Source organism: Marmota flaviventris, chromosome 2 (assembly GCF_047511675.1).
Source record: "Marmota flaviventris isolate mMarFla1 chromosome 2, mMarFla1.hap1, whole genome shotgun sequence".
Taxonomy (NCBI): domain Eukaryota; kingdom Metazoa; phylum Chordata; class Mammalia; order Rodentia; family Sciuridae; genus Marmota; species Marmota flaviventris.
In genome coordinates, this window is record NC_092499.1 from 83,241,442 (window position 1) to 83,257,430 (window position 15,989).

Sequence of the window (15,989 nt, forward strand, 5' to 3'; positions counted from 1 at the left end):
TGGATAAAGAAATTAGACTGTCTTTATGCCATGTGAGGATACAATTAGATGTCAGCCATCTGCAAACCAGAAGAGAACCGGAACCTGAGCATGCTGGCACCCTGATTTTAGACTTCCAGCCTTGAGAATTTTAAAAAATAAGCTTCTGTTGTTTGTAAGCCACCCGATGTATGGTATTTCGTTATAGCAGCCTGAACTAAGACACCAGTGAATATTTTTTTGTGCTTGGTGCAATGGAAAAAATGAAGCTCATAATCTCAGAACTTAGTTTCCAATCTTGGTCCGTCCATCAACTAGTTGATAATGTATTTAACTCTTTCAGCCTGTTATATCCCCATTAAATGCAGATGATGATACTTTAGGGTATCATGTGTATATAAAATATTTAATAAGCCATGTAACTCTTATGTAGTTTTTGGGTTTATAATGTTACCTTCAGTACAAAAAAGAAAAATTAGCTTTACCATCAAAAGGATGGCAAGGTGCCACTTCCAGGAGCAATATTTTTATAATATTTTATTTAAAGCATAGAAACAAGAAATAGTGCCTGCAGCCTGCATCTTTCAGTCTCAGAAACAAAGGCCCATTCTCACTTCCAAGGGTGAATTCAATATCATCTCAACTCTAAAGCACACCATAGATACCTACTCCGCCACATTTTTTTAACCCATTAAGTCCCAAGTTTTCAGTTCTGTAAATATTGCATTAAAATTCACACAGGTGCATTAAAATAGGTCGGAAATCATAGTCTAGATATTGTATAATTTATTACCATTAATGTTAATCATATTATTAATGAAGATCATCATTAATTATTCATTCACCTATTAATTTTTCTCAAAAGAATGGAATTCTAAAAACATTTCAAAGTTACAAATGGTCTATTTGTTGCTCAATTTAAGGTTGTTGGGTTTGTTTTTTTTTTTGGTGTTTCATAAATGGGACAATAGGATATAATAGGTTAAAAAACAAAATTTCAGCTCAGTGATTTTTAGTGAAACTAAAGAATTTTAAGATACTAATTCAATTCTATTTTGACTTTTGTTTCTATTTTGCCTTAAATTTTATGAATCTCAGAAGTAAGTTTTGGGTCTATTTAAGCAAGAATGTTTAGTCTATGCTTCTTTTGGAGGTGGGGGTACTGGTTATTGAACTGAGGGGTGCTTTACCTCTGAGTTACATACCCAATCTTTCATATTTTTGAGACAGGGTCTAGCTAAGTTGCTGAGCTGGCCTAGAACTTGTGATCCTCCTCCTTCAGCCTCTGGAGTTCCTGAGATTCCAGGCCTGCATTACCACACCCAGCCAGACAATGCACAATGCTTTTTGATCTAACTTTTTCTCTGGACTCATACATCTTCCTCCATGCATATCATTTTAAAATAATGCCATTAAGTTTGTAGCTCTAAGATCTTTGATCTTTAAATAAGACTAGAGTTAGGAAGGCTGGTTACAAATAATGAAGAAACACAACAATATGTTTTCTTTGAAGATTAAAAATGACAAAATTGTGAGTCTCGATCTAAAGAGAAGGGTAGTGTCTGAAACCAGGGTGCAGTCTGTGGATGAGGACAGAGGCTGTTGTGCAGTCTTTGCTTCTGAATTGCTACATATTGTTATCTCCCTTTTGACTTTCATACACTGATTTCTCTTGTTTCTCTAGTTTCAGATTCCACCAGAAATTCGGGAGCTGAGTCAGAACTACAAGTGGTTGTAACTGCCAAGTAAGAAGGCTCAACTATTTTGGAAATGCAATGACAGGAGGAATCAGAATTTCCAGAATCCTCTCCAGAAAATGCATAGAAACTATAATTTTTACCATTAGATTTTGTGTTCCTCAAAACTAATCACACGATAAGTAAGAACATTGAGAAGCCTCATTAACAGAAACATCTTCTAGAATTTTTCATCTCCATTAGGGGACAATTAAGTGACTTATACAAACCAGGTATTCAATAGAGTTGCTGAAAAAAAAAAAACTGTCAAAATCAATTACCTAGCAAATAGGACTTATCCATAATTCACTCATGAAATAACCACATCAAGATAGAAATTAGACCCATTCTCTTGTTCTCTATCATTGACTGTACAGGCAAAATTATTTTCTTATACACATTTTAATTGAGCCCCTATAGTGTGCATCATGTAAATACGATAAGTAGGAAATGTAAGACAGAGGAGTCCACCTAAACATCCTTGTGACAATAGGTGATCACTCCACATGAGGAAAGACCCAGTCTAGCATGCCAGTTGAGACATGCCAGTTGGGACTCCCTCTGATGACAGAGGGCAAAGGACTTGTTTCTTGCATGAAGCTCCATCAGGCAGTGGGGAGACATGCACTGGGCCATGGTCCCATGCTTTGCTGGTCTATACTGTACAGTGGCTCTGGAGGTCTCAGGCAGCTGACAAGACTGGCATTGTAGGCTGGAGAGGACCTCTTATGGATTACCAGTTTAGATCTTGTTTTGAGAGAGCAGAAATTTGAAGTGGTTTGAATAAAGAATATCCGTATAGGTATGGATTTTCTTTTCTTTAGAAAGAAAAGTCCACAGACAATGTAGTAGGCCTCTAGCTCCTAATTACTGAGCAGGCTCTATGTGTTAAGCAATATAAAAAGAATTTGAAAAGACCCGTCTTCTCAATTGCTCAACTAGGTATGCACTGCATTCCAATTTTATAGGTAAGAAAACAGGGGTCCCGTGAGATGAAATAATTTGTCAAAGGTGTCAATAGTATCAGTGGGTTGGGACACAGACTGGGATCCGATTCTGATGCCTGTGCCTTCAGCATTTAGAAAAAAACAAGCGGGAAAAGAGATCAGGCACAGGAGTATACTTAGCAGGCTAGCCTAGCCCAGAGACTAGTCTAGCCCAGAGACAAGAGATGTCTGAGCCAGGGCAAGGAGACTGGAACTTACATAGCCAGGTATCTTGGAAGGACCAAGAGTTGCAATTTAGGAAAATCAATCTTGAATGCATTGGAAGGTATGTCAGAGTAAAACTTTCTTAAATTTTTTTAAAAGAATGCTTCAACTTTAGAACCTACCTCCACATCAAAAAGGCTAAATAAAAAAAACACAAGCCAACATCATAGCAAATGGGGAAAAACTGAAAAGAATTTCCTTTAAAATCTGGAACAAGACAAGCAAGTCCACTTTCACCACTCCAATTTAATCTGGTAGTAGAAATTCTGGCCAGAGCATTTAGGCAAGAGAAGGAAATAAAAGGGATAAAAATAAGAAGTCTAACTATCACTGTTTGCAGATGATGTTGTCCTATACTTAGGAGGTCCAAAAAACTCCACCAAAAAAACATTAGAACTAATAAATTCAGCAAAGTAGCAGTTTACAAAATCAACATACAAAAAAAAAAAAATCAATAGCTTTCCTATATATCAATAATGAATCTGCTGTGAAAGAAATCAGGAAAATAATCCCATTCACAATAGCCTCAAACAAATAAACAAAAACTAGTAATAAATCTATCCAAGGAGGTGAAAGACCTCTACAATGAAACCTACAGAACATTGAAAAAAAGAAAGTGAAGACATAAAATGGAAAGAGTTCCCATGTTCATGGATAGGCTGAATTAATATTGTTAAAATGGCCATACTGCCAAAAGCAATATACAGATCCAAAGCAAACACCATCAAAATGCCAATGACAGTCTTCACAAAACTGGAAAATACAGTCCTAAAATTTGTTAGGAAGAATAAAAGAGCCCAAAATACCCAAAGCAATTCTAAGCCAATAAAGCAATGCTGGACGCATTAAAATACCTACCTTCAAGAAACAGACACACAGACCTATGGTACAGAACAGACAAACCCATGCATCCACAGTCATCTGATCCTTGGCAAACTTGCCAAGAACCTACGTTGGAGAAAAGACAGCCTTTAAAACAAACGGTGCAGAGAAAACTGGTTAACCATATGTAGAAGAATGAAACTAGACCCTTATCACTCACCCTGTACAAAAATCAACTCAAAGTGGATCAAAGATTCAGAAATTAGACCAGAGACTATGACACTCCTAGAAGGAAACAGATTGCCATTCTAACATTCCGGCAGCCAATGACTTTCTCAGTAGGATCCCTAAAGCTCAGGAAACAATGCCAAACGCTAACAAATGGAATGACATCAAATTTGAAAACTTTTGCACAGTGAGGGAAATAATGTGAAAAGGGCCTATAGAATGGGAGAAAATCTTTGCTAGGTACTTTTCTGACAGAGGATTAGTATCTAGCATATATGAGAAACTCAAAACACTTAACACCAAAAAAAAAAAAAAAAAAATCAAAGTCAGCTGGGCACAGTGGTACAGGTCTGTAATCCTAGCAGCTTGGGAGGCTGAGTCAGAAGGATCTCAAGTTCAAAGCCAGCCTCAGCAACTTAGCTAAGCCCTAAGCAAATTGGTAAGATCCTGTCTCAAAATAAAATATAAAAAAAAAGGGCTGGGGCTGGGGCTCAGTGGTTATAAGTGCTCCTAGGTTCAATCCTGGAAACAAAACAAACAAAAGCCTAATAAATAGGCTAATGAATAGACACATCTCAAAAGAATATAAATGACAAATGGCTATGAAATATATGAAAAAATGTTCAACACTGTTTGCAATTAGGGAAATGCAAATCAAAACTACACTGAGATTTCATCTCACTCCAGTCAGAATGGCAGCCATCAAGAAATATCAACAATAAATAGTGGAGTGGATGTGGAGAAAAGGAATAATTTTACACTACTGAGGGGATTATTCATTAGGACAACTACTACAGAAATCAGTATGGAGGTTCCTACCCAGTTATACCACTCCTCAGTATTCATTCTAAAGAATTAAAATCATTATACTATATTGATGCCTTCATACTCATGTTTATAGCAGCACCATTTACAATTGCCAAACTATGGAACCAGCCTAAGGTCCACCAATGACTTAATGGATAAAGAAAATGTGGAATATATCACAATTTTACTGAGCCATAAGTAAGAATGAAATTGTGTAATTTGCAGGGAAATAAACGAAACGGAAGATCTTTATGTTAAGCAAAATAAGCCAAACTTGGAAGGCTGAAGCTAGAGAGGAAAAAGGGAAAGAATGGTGATGGGAATTCATGAGGAAAAAAAAGTAGAGTAAAGGGACCTATGAATGGAGGAAGGGCGGGAAAGGAGAAATATTGGGGAATGATATTGACAAAATTATATTGTTATATTGTGTGTATGTACAAATATGTCACAAAAATCCCATCATCATGTATGACTATAATGCCCCAATTATATATATTATTAAAATATATATTATTAAAAAATGCTTCAAATTTAAACAACCATACCTTGGAAACAGAAGTCTACAACCAAATATTTCCATAGCAAAAAATAGACACACTTAAGCCTTATCAACAAAAATGTCTTCAAAGCTTGGTATTACTAAAATCATGTTTTGCATATTTCAAAACTAAGGTACATAAAAGTACAATGAAATTCTACTTCATAACCACTAGGATGGCTATATGTTTTATAAGTTCTTTTCCAAGTATGTTCGATTCCAAGCAAAAAGTCCTCCACATTCCAATTTTATAAATTGGAAAGTAAGTGTTATTGAGGATGTGGAAAAATTAGAACCCTCATACATTGATGATAGGGAACTAAAATGATACAGTCACTACAGAAAAGGGTTTGGCCATTCCTTAAAAATGGAATTGTCATGACCTAGAAATTTTACTTTCAGGTATATACCCAAAAAAACTTAAAACAGGGACTCAAAACAGATACTTGTAGACCAATGTTTATGGTAGCATTACTCACAATAGCCAAATGTAGGAACAACCCACATGTTTATCAACAGATGACTGGATAAACAAAATGTGGTATATATATATACAATGGAATATTATTCAGCTGTAAAAAGGAATGAAGTGCTTACACTATAACATGGATGAGCTTTGGAAGCATTTTGCTAAGTGAAATAAGCTAGACAGAAATGGAAAAATATTGTATAATTTCAATTATATGAAATATCCAGAATAAGCAAATTAGAGGTCACTAGGGGCTGGGAAGGGGGAATATGGAATTATTACATAGTACTTAAAAAGTCTCTATTTGGGGTAATGGATAAGTTTTAGAAATACATAGTGGTGACAGTTGCCCAACATTGTAAAAGTACTTAATGCCACTGAATTGTACACTTAAAATGGTTTAAATGGCAAACTTGATATATAAAACAATGAATGAAAACAAACATTAATATTCAGAGTTACCTCAACTACTGCCACAGGAATAAAGACAGTCTTGTCATGGGTCTATGTCTGACTTGGTCTATGCTGGGTAAGAATAACATATGCAAATAATAACAGAGCTGGATGCCTTCAAAATGTTATTCCAAATAAGTCACTGGTTTCCTCCAACCTACTGGCAAATTTCTATTCTCAAACCATTCCTGATCTGGCTCCTACTCATCTGTCCAAGTCCAAGCTTATCTCCCACCTTGCCTCTGTTTTCTAAAACTTTATCCTTCCACAATACTAAAAAATCCCAAGATGTGGAATGTTCCCTCATCTCTCCACTTGCCAGTGTAGTTCTGTGTGCTTAGAATGGGCTCGTGTTCTCCCTCACCTCTAACTTTTATCATCTAGTAAATGCCTAACTAATCTATAGTCAAGTTCAGTTCCATGATGCCTTTCCCAGACTTTTGGGACTCCTTTACTCATGATTATTACTGTGACTTATTCCTTTGTAACAGTAATTATAATATTCAAATCATTAATTTGCATGTCTGTATTCTACTAGACTATTACTGAGAATAGGAAATAAGACATTTCATTTTTCTCTGCTAGAACGTGTATTCCAAATATTTTTTTTTGGGGGGGGGAGTACCAATGACTGAACCCAGGGACATTTAGCCACTGAGCCACATCCCCAACCCTTTTTATTTTGAGACAGAATCTCACTAAATTGCTGAGGGTTTTCTCAAATTTGTGATCCTCCTGCTGCAGCCTCCCAAATTGCTGGGATTACAGGCAAATGCCACTGTACCCATAAATAGTTCATAAATAGATGGGCAAGAGAATAAGCCCAACACTTAGCTGGGGAATGAAGACTCTGATCAGCCAAGTTCTAAAAAGCTATCGCTCATTGATGCTTCTGTGATAGCATTCAAAAGACACCGAATTTCAGTATGAATACCAGCATTAAGGAAAAACAATACAATCAAAGTCAGAAAAGCTGGAAAGAATTGTCTATACCTGGGGGATCATCCACACTATCTGAAAGGTGAGGAAATTTTGCTGAGAAGGCAAGTGGGAAGCCGTTTAAATAGAATTGTTCAAATAAGGTAAAAGATAAAGAGGTGAGTAATCATTCAATGCTAATAACCTCAAATGTTTAATTTGACGCCTTTCTAAATATATCTGATTCCAAGCAAAAAGTCCTCCACGTTCTATGTGACTAAATTAGGACTCTAAAAATCTACACGTTTTTCCTTGTTATGCTTCTAAATACATTTGATGGTCAAATTTCTCTGAGGCTCTACCTACGAGATGGAACAGATACAAACAGGATTTTTTTTTAGTCACAAGATAGATGTTTAAATAAAAATTAAACTTAATCATGAATGAATTCATGGAATTCAGTGCGAAGTAGGTCCAAATCAGCATACATGAGCATGCATACAGCAAGTGTTCAGTCTTCTGAGACTGAAGGGTGCACCGAGTGGTATATCTCAGGGCCATCAGCCCTTCTCTGCGGCTAACACAGGGACTATATGAAGCAAGACCTCCTCCCAGTCACCTCCTTAATTCCCTTCAAGCAGTTGCTTGGTTGTTTATACTTTCTAATTTCCTGTCATTTAACCAATTCCAGTTCTGCTCATTAAAAAAAAAACAAAAAATTCTCCCATTTATACCACTTATACCATAATTTCTTTGAAGAACTGATTCACATCTCCAACAGCCAGCTTGAAGTAAATCTTTGGTCACTTAGAGCTTGGACACCGTTCAGAATCCCTGCCCTGATGGGACAAGAATCACACGAGGATGTGTTCACTGAATCTCCAACTCCCCTGTGGTAGGTAGCCAACCCTACTTTAACCAGCTTGCTGAATTCTCTATAACACAGAGAAATAGACACGGATATCAAAACCCACTCCTCTGCTTCTTCAAAGCTTCTTATCAAGTTCAGGGGAAGCCTGAATCTTTGCTCCACTATGGCAATACTTGGAAATGATGGAGCTCTGGGTCTGGTCCCATGGAGGCACCCTCAGACACCATAGCACATGTCTTCCTGGCTTTCAAGAATTCCAAAGAGGAAAAAGATGGACTCTGCCATGCTTCAATCCCAGCAGCCTTGCTGGGAAGCTTAAAGGCCATAGCACATCCCATCAGGACTTTCCAGAGGCTTTTACAGGCTCATTTCAGAAGAACATATTTGGCTTCTTCCTAAACATGCAGGGACAGAGAAGGAGAGCTCACATGTGTTCTTCAGCAAGTCCAATTTCTAAGTCCTCACTCATGCCCTTCCCCAACCCCACAGGGCTAGACCTGAATCTCAGCTGAGGCCACAGCAAGGGAAGGTGGTGAGCTACACATAGGATGCTGCTCCTTACTTAAGCCCTGTGTAAGCCTTGGATTGCTATTCACTGGTCAGAGCCTCTGGGTTTCAATACTCGCATACAAACCCTACATATTTGAGAACCTGACTAATCAACAGTACTGCCAAGAATGGGTCACTATAATACAAGGGCCAGAAACTTGCACTTTTTATTTTTATTTTATTTATTTTATTTTTTTTTTACTTGCACTTTTTAAAGACTAATTCATGAGCCCAGATCTCTCAAATCTGCTCCCCAAATACCTGCTCTCCCAATGACTGCAGTGGTGTTTTAGTCAGGTTGTTTTGTTTGTTTGTTTGTTTGTCTGTTTGGCTATTGCAACTAAAAGACTCCACCAGAACAACTATAGAGGGAGAAAGGTTTATTTGAGGGCTCACGGTTTTAGAGGTCTTAGTCCACAGAAAGCTGGCTCCATTCCTCGGGGCTCCAGGTGAGGTAGAACAACATGGCAGAAGAGTACAACAGAGGGAAGGAAGCAGCTCACAAGATGATCAGCAAGCAGAGAAACTCCACTCACGAGATACAAAACCCAAAGCCACACCCCAATTCCCACCTCCTCCAGACACACCCTTCAGTTACCACTCAGTTAATCCCTTTGAGGGATTAATTCATTGATTGGGGTAAGACTCTTACAACCCAATCATTTCTCCTCTGAACCTTCTTGCATTGTCTCACACGTGAGCTTTCAGGGGATACCTCACATCCAAACCATAACAACTGGATTTCCCTTGCTGCATTTCCAATTTAACTTATCCATTTTAACTCCCTGGGGGATCTCTGCAGAACTGAAGCCTTCAGCAGACAGCAGCCCAGCAGGGTACAGGAAAGAGTGAAGGCTGAGGCCCAGCCCACAGAAGCTGTAATGGAAAACAATTTTAGCTTCAGCTAAAGATTTTAAATGCCCATTTTTGCGAGAATAGGTTCCTGTTACTTTGTGGTTAAATAAAAAAATAAAACCAGATAATACTGTTCACTCAGGAGTGATGTGAAAAATGATAGCAATTCAAAGCACTGGGTGACTGAGTCCTTTCACACTGGGGCTTCTTCGCAGTCACTGTACCAACGAAAACACTTTTCACACTCGTATGGTTTTGAAATGAGATGTCCTTTTCATGTGGGCCTGTTGTTCTTAATTTATTGAATTGTAAGCAAAAAACCTTTAAGCACTAGCAACCCTATGAAAGAGGATGGCTTAGCCCAATCCCGGAAGGACTGAGGAAAGCTGGCCAAAGTGAACCTAGTTTACTTCATCCCTTTGCCCTCTCACCCCAGGCACACTCACCTTCCCCTCCCTTGATGACGGCATTGGACTACTGAAGCTCTTAGGTTTTAATAGGATAGACAGTGAAATATAATTCACATACCATCATTACCATTTCAAAGCGAACAATTCACTGGTTTTCAGTAACTTCGCATCTTATACCACCATCTATATTTCTTCACCCCCAAAAGGGACTCCATACCCATTAGCAGTCCCTCCCCAATTCCACCTTACCTCCAACCCCCCAAAACCTCTGACCTCTTTTCTGTCTCTTTGGATTTGCCTTTTCTGGCCACTTCATGGAAGAGAATCATGCAATGTGTCTTTTTCAGTGATCAACTATTAAGGCTCCTTTCAATCTCTTCCACGTGCTTTTCTTCCTGAGGTGCTCTCCTGGGTCCTCTATTCATTCTACTCTACAGTACTTATTTCTTGCCTGGGTAATCTCAACCTCTCCAAAGGCTTTGATTTCTCTGCTGATGACTCAGATCTTTCTCTACATCACAGGTCTCTCCTCTGGGCCCCTGATTTACACATCTGTTACCTCCTGGGCATCTTTCTTTGAATTTCTATTCCAAAGCAAGTTCAGCCCCACCTTGCCTCTAAGCTTCCCTCTCACATTCTCTCTACCTCTTCCTTCTGATCCAGACACCCCATACCATTCTTGAAGTCCCCCTCCTTTGCCTTTTTCTCTAGAGCCAAAGACCATGAAGTCCTCCAATTTTTTCCCAAATCACACTGATTACTTCCATTCTCAGTGCCGTAACCTAGTCCATGCTTTGGTTGTCCATTCACTGAATTGGTCCCTGTACCTTCAGTCATCTCCCTCCAACCCTATCGCTAGGCCAGTCTGGTTAATTGCAAGTGCACTTGTGATGGTTGAGGCTAACAACTTGTCTTATGGTATCTGACCTCTGCCTCTTTATCCAGTCTCCTCACGCATGGCTTTCAGTCCAAACATTCAGCTCTTAGTTTCTCCTTCTACTCCCTAAGATTACTCTTAGCCTCAGGCCTTGACTGCAGAAGGAAAGAGCAGCAAGTAGAATCCATCCTCTCCACTTCCCCAAATTATGTGACCAACTGCCAGAGGCAGGTCTGATACAGAATACTTTTGCTTCTTCATTTCTTCTTTCTGGACATATTCCATCATGGGACCTTATCAGAAGCAAACAGTTCCCCTACTCATAAAGTAGACAAAGGACCAGACAGACTACTCAAACTTAAGCTCAGTTATTTTTTTACCTGTTCAATTTTTAAAATTGAATTTTTTCTTTGTAAAGGAGAAGGGAAAAAACATGCTTTAGAGACCCAATTCTAATGCCCCATCTGTCCCTGGACCTGCTTTTCCAAAACTGCCTTCTCTGTGCCTTAACTTTTTTCATCTGAAAATTGATAATAAGTCCTACCTTATCAGGATATTGTGAAAATAAGTAATAAGAGACATAGAGGTACCTCTACTCTGAACAAAATGGCCTACAAGAAATTCAACAGATTCACCTTGTTCTTCTGTATCAATATAAAAATAAAAGCCAAACTTAAACACTAATACCAGCACCCTTACAATATTAAGCTTTGCAGGGACTAACAGGGCCCTGTGTTGGAGCCCCAGAGGTCACCTGCCACACATCCATCCCCTTGCCACTGAGATGTTTTGCTGCAGATAAGCAGGGAACCAATTAGGGTTTCATCTTCCTAGGATAAGCAACAAACCTACTTCCCCTATTTCCATGCAATTTAAATTCTTGAAAAACAAGGCTTGATTCTCTAAAGGAGAAAGTGTGATTATGTTAACACATTAAGGACTGCTGTGGAAAGTCACCTATTGTCTGATAAATTCATAATTATAGGTTGCATCGCCTTCTTTCAGAGGCACCATAACAGTCTCTTCCTTTCTAATTCTGCTGGGGGAGAGGAAGACTTTAAATCATTTAGGAGACCAGCTGTGTTGTACTTCAGCTGCAAAATACGCAAGTTCTGAAGTGTGCTTGGCATGTATTCTGAGCTGAAGCATACGCTGCTTATGCAGGCATAATGTCCCAGTCCTGCAGATGCCTGGGAAAGTTACGTGGGGATTTCGTGCATATGGAGTGCATCAACACCAGCACCCTCGCCGATGAGCGCACGCTGTGTCACTCTTCCCTTCTGTCTCACATTTTGTAAACGGGCACCAGTTCAACTAAGAACCATGCAACCCGAGAATTTTGGAATTAAAGGAGCCTTAGTGATAATCTACACTAATGCCTACATTTTAGAGAAAGAAAAAGAAGCCCAGAAAATACAAAAAATTTATCTGGTCAGATAAAGGTACTATTTGTGCCTAAAGTTCAACATAGCCCTTCACGAAAGACAGTTCTTATACTTTTTCAAAGGTATAAGGTATCTCTCTCATTTCCTACAATGCCAGTACAATTCTCTAAAATAGCACATAAAAATAGAAGAATGAACGAGGGAGGAAAGCAGGAGGGACAGGAGACAAACCTTAGATTAGAAACCATAGTGGCCAATGTCCCCCTACTCCTTTGAGGCACAGAGACCTCCAGTTGCCAATATCAACTTATTTTTTCAAATCGCTTCCCCACCCCTACCAAGAAAGTTGACACAAGCAGAAGGACTGATACCTTTGAGATGCTTGCTTTAAGTTGAGCAGTTTAAAGTCATGTTTCTATTATCAAAAGAGGCCAGGTGTGGTGGCACACACCTGTAATCCCAGCAGCTCGGGAGGCTGAGGCAGGAAGAGCAAAAGTTCAAAGTCAGCCTCAGCAACTTAGTGAGACCCTATCTCAAAATAAATAAAAAGGGATGGGGATGAGGATGTGGCTCAATGGTAAAATACCCCTGGGTTCAGTCTCTTATACAAAACATTGAGGGTTTCATCAAACTGCTTTCCACAGTGCCATCTTCAAACTTACCTAATTCTCCTGTACCTAGTTCTTGATTCCCAATCTTGCCCCTGCTTCCTCTGGAAGCTTTCCCCATCCACCATCCCTTTGCTCTCCCACTTTGAATCTCACCCTTTCTACTTGGTTCTACCCTTCTGCCCATCAAAAGCTTATGCCTCCCTCATCAAGCACAGACAACAGGATGGCTGTGTACCACCACCAGGTCCTTCCAAGACCTGCCACCTTTATGCCTTTTCCTGCACCTTCAAGCTTCTCTCCATTCATTCCCCAACTCCTGTCCCTATCTCAGTGCTAGCAATTTAATTCTCAAATCCTATTTTCTATACCACCTAAACATTTTGTCACATGTCACATCCTTACTTCCAGAGTCTGGAGTTATGGCCTTCTTTTTCTTGTTGGAAGAGGGACTGCAATATTTGCCTTCCTCATTCCTCAGTTACACTGGATTCCAGAGGTAGCCATCTTAAAATCAGATATTGCTTCCCCTTCAAAAACTTCCAATGACATATCCCTATAGGTTAGTCTTATTCTTTAGGGTAAGATTGTGTAGGATTAAAGTCCATTTTTCCCAGCTGCTCTGCCAGGATCACCTTCCTCCCCTTGCTACTTTCACTGGCTACCATGACCTGCTGCAGGAACCCACTTTGTCAGGTTCTTCCTGGTCTTGCAGTCCCCCTTTATGCTTTCTCTGCCTGGAATATGCTCTTCCCATTTTGTCCACCAGGTCAATTTCTACTCTTTCAATCCTAGCTCAACTATTTGTTCCTCTGAAACCTTTGCCTACAACCTGGCTTGCAGTGGTAAGTCATTGGTGTTTGCATATCTCTCTCTCTCTCTCTCTCTCTCTCTCTCTCTCTCCTCTCCTCTCCTCTCCTTACAGCGCCGGTACAATTCTCTATTACAGCCCTTAAATATGGCACTGTAATTATTATTTTTAAGAGAAACCTATCTCATCCATCAAATGTTAAATTGCTAAATATGGGAATCTTCATCTTGTAACGCATGGCTCTTCAGTTACACAAATGAAGAAAAAAAGTGAAGAAAAAAGAAACTATGGGAATATTTGAAAGAATTTTACAGATGTATACACAAAAATACATACATAGTGGGCTGGACCTGTGGCTTAGCGGTAGTGCAATTGCCTAGGATGTGTGAGGCACTGGGTTCACTTCTCAGTAATAAAAGTCTATCAACAACTAAAAAAAAAAATTAGGAAAGAAAGAAAGAAAAGAAATACACAAATTAGTGCTATACTATGGAAATACACTGCCAGCCACAGTAATTTTAACTTTTCTAGTAGCCACATTAAAAATTAAAAGCAAAAGGGAATATTAATAAAATATTTACTTAATCCAATACATCCAAATATTATCACCTCAACTTATAATCAAGAAACTTATTCTTGAGGTAGTTTATTCTCTTTTTTCATTCTAAGTCTCTGAAATCTAGTATACTATTTGTATTTACCACACATCTTGATTTGGAATGGTCATATTCCAAGTGCTCAGTAGTCACATATATTGGCAGGTGGATGGTTATTTCAAATGCATGCGTATATTTGAGGTGCCTGTATACTACCCACAAGTTATCAGGATATGGACAATTGGAACATTATTGGCAAACCACTAATATTCATTATTAAAACTTGGAGATATTCCTGAAGCCACAACACATCCCAGAACCATTTCTTCTTCTTTTTTTCTAATTGGTGCAATATACTTGCACAGATTAATGATTTGTTGTTATTCATTAGAACATGCACAAAACGTAACAATTGTTGTATTTGTAACATAATTTGGCCAATATCACTCTCTAGCATTTTCCTGCTCCCTCCTATCCTCCCACCACTCTGACCCTTTCCTCTACTGACCTCCCTTTGATTTTCTTGAGATCCAACTCCACCTGTGTTTTTCTTTTTCCATTCTAGCTCTTAAATCAAGATTTAAACATCACCTAGTTTCTACCATTACCAAAATGTTAAGGAAGCCATTTTCCTTGGTTTGGGAGCCAGTTTTTTCCCTTACCCCCATAATTAAGCAAGGTAGAGACCACCAGGTCTTAAATATAGCACACAGCACGACTTTCTACCTCTAGCTCACCACATCACTGTCCACACTGTTGAAAAATCCTAGCTCAGAGACAGTATTTTCTAGGAAGTCTTCAGTTATTTAGCTTTTTCCATAATGCACATTTACTCTTTAATATATGATTTTTGAAATTTTGTCAGGTAATATTTTCACGTCAAAAGTACATGAAAAAAAATTATGGTTTTATAGTGTGATTAATGACTGTTTTTAGAAGAGGGGTGGAGAGGAATCTGGGGCTCCTGAAGGTATCAATAATGTAACAATTAGATTGAAAATGCATGTCGAATTGCATAATCTATTTATATTAATATATTAGCATCCATATTCAATATATCTGAGAGATGCTTAAATGACAGACTCCCAAAACTCTTCCAAAGGGCCTGCTATGTACTTGGAATTCCCTTTCCTTATTTTGCAAGAACAGCCACAAAGAACCATTTCAAATACAACAACACTGTCTATTACTAAGACTACCAGTGATAGTGTAAAGTTAGGAGGAGAAGACATATGGAGAACAAAACAGGGAAGCTTTGTGGGGAAGGTAGCACAGAATCCTTGGGAGCCCAGGAGAGGCAGGCTGAGCAGGAAGCAGGACAGTAGGCTACTGTACAGTACAGGGGCCCTGGCCATCAAGGGGAAGAGCCTCAGTGCAGAGCACTTTAACCCACTTGGATTTACTTCACAATTTTGCCTGGGGTTGGCTCTCAGAGTGACTGGAAAAGGGTCTCTGGCCTGTTCTGGGTCAGAAGCCTGCAGAATACACACATCTTTCCATTAACAGAACTTCCCCTGCCAGCTGCCCTCCCCATTCCAAAAAGACAGGATACCATCTGGACTGGTTGAGAAGGTTCTGGGGAGGCACAGGAGCTTGTGACAGTGACAGAAGAGTCTTGTCCCCTCTCCCCTCCTTCCCTCACATGAGTCTTCCACTGTAAATTAGACTGTCATCTGTGCTTTGGTTTGCGCCCCTTCCAGAAACACAAATACCAGAATTCAGAAGGTTGCAAGAACTCCTCATTTTTCCCTTTAAAATAGGCAATGCCAGGGCTGGGGTTGTAGCTTAGTGGTAGAGTGCTTGCCTCGCACACATGAGGCCCTAGGTTCAATCCTCAGCACCACATAAAATAAATAAAAATAAAGA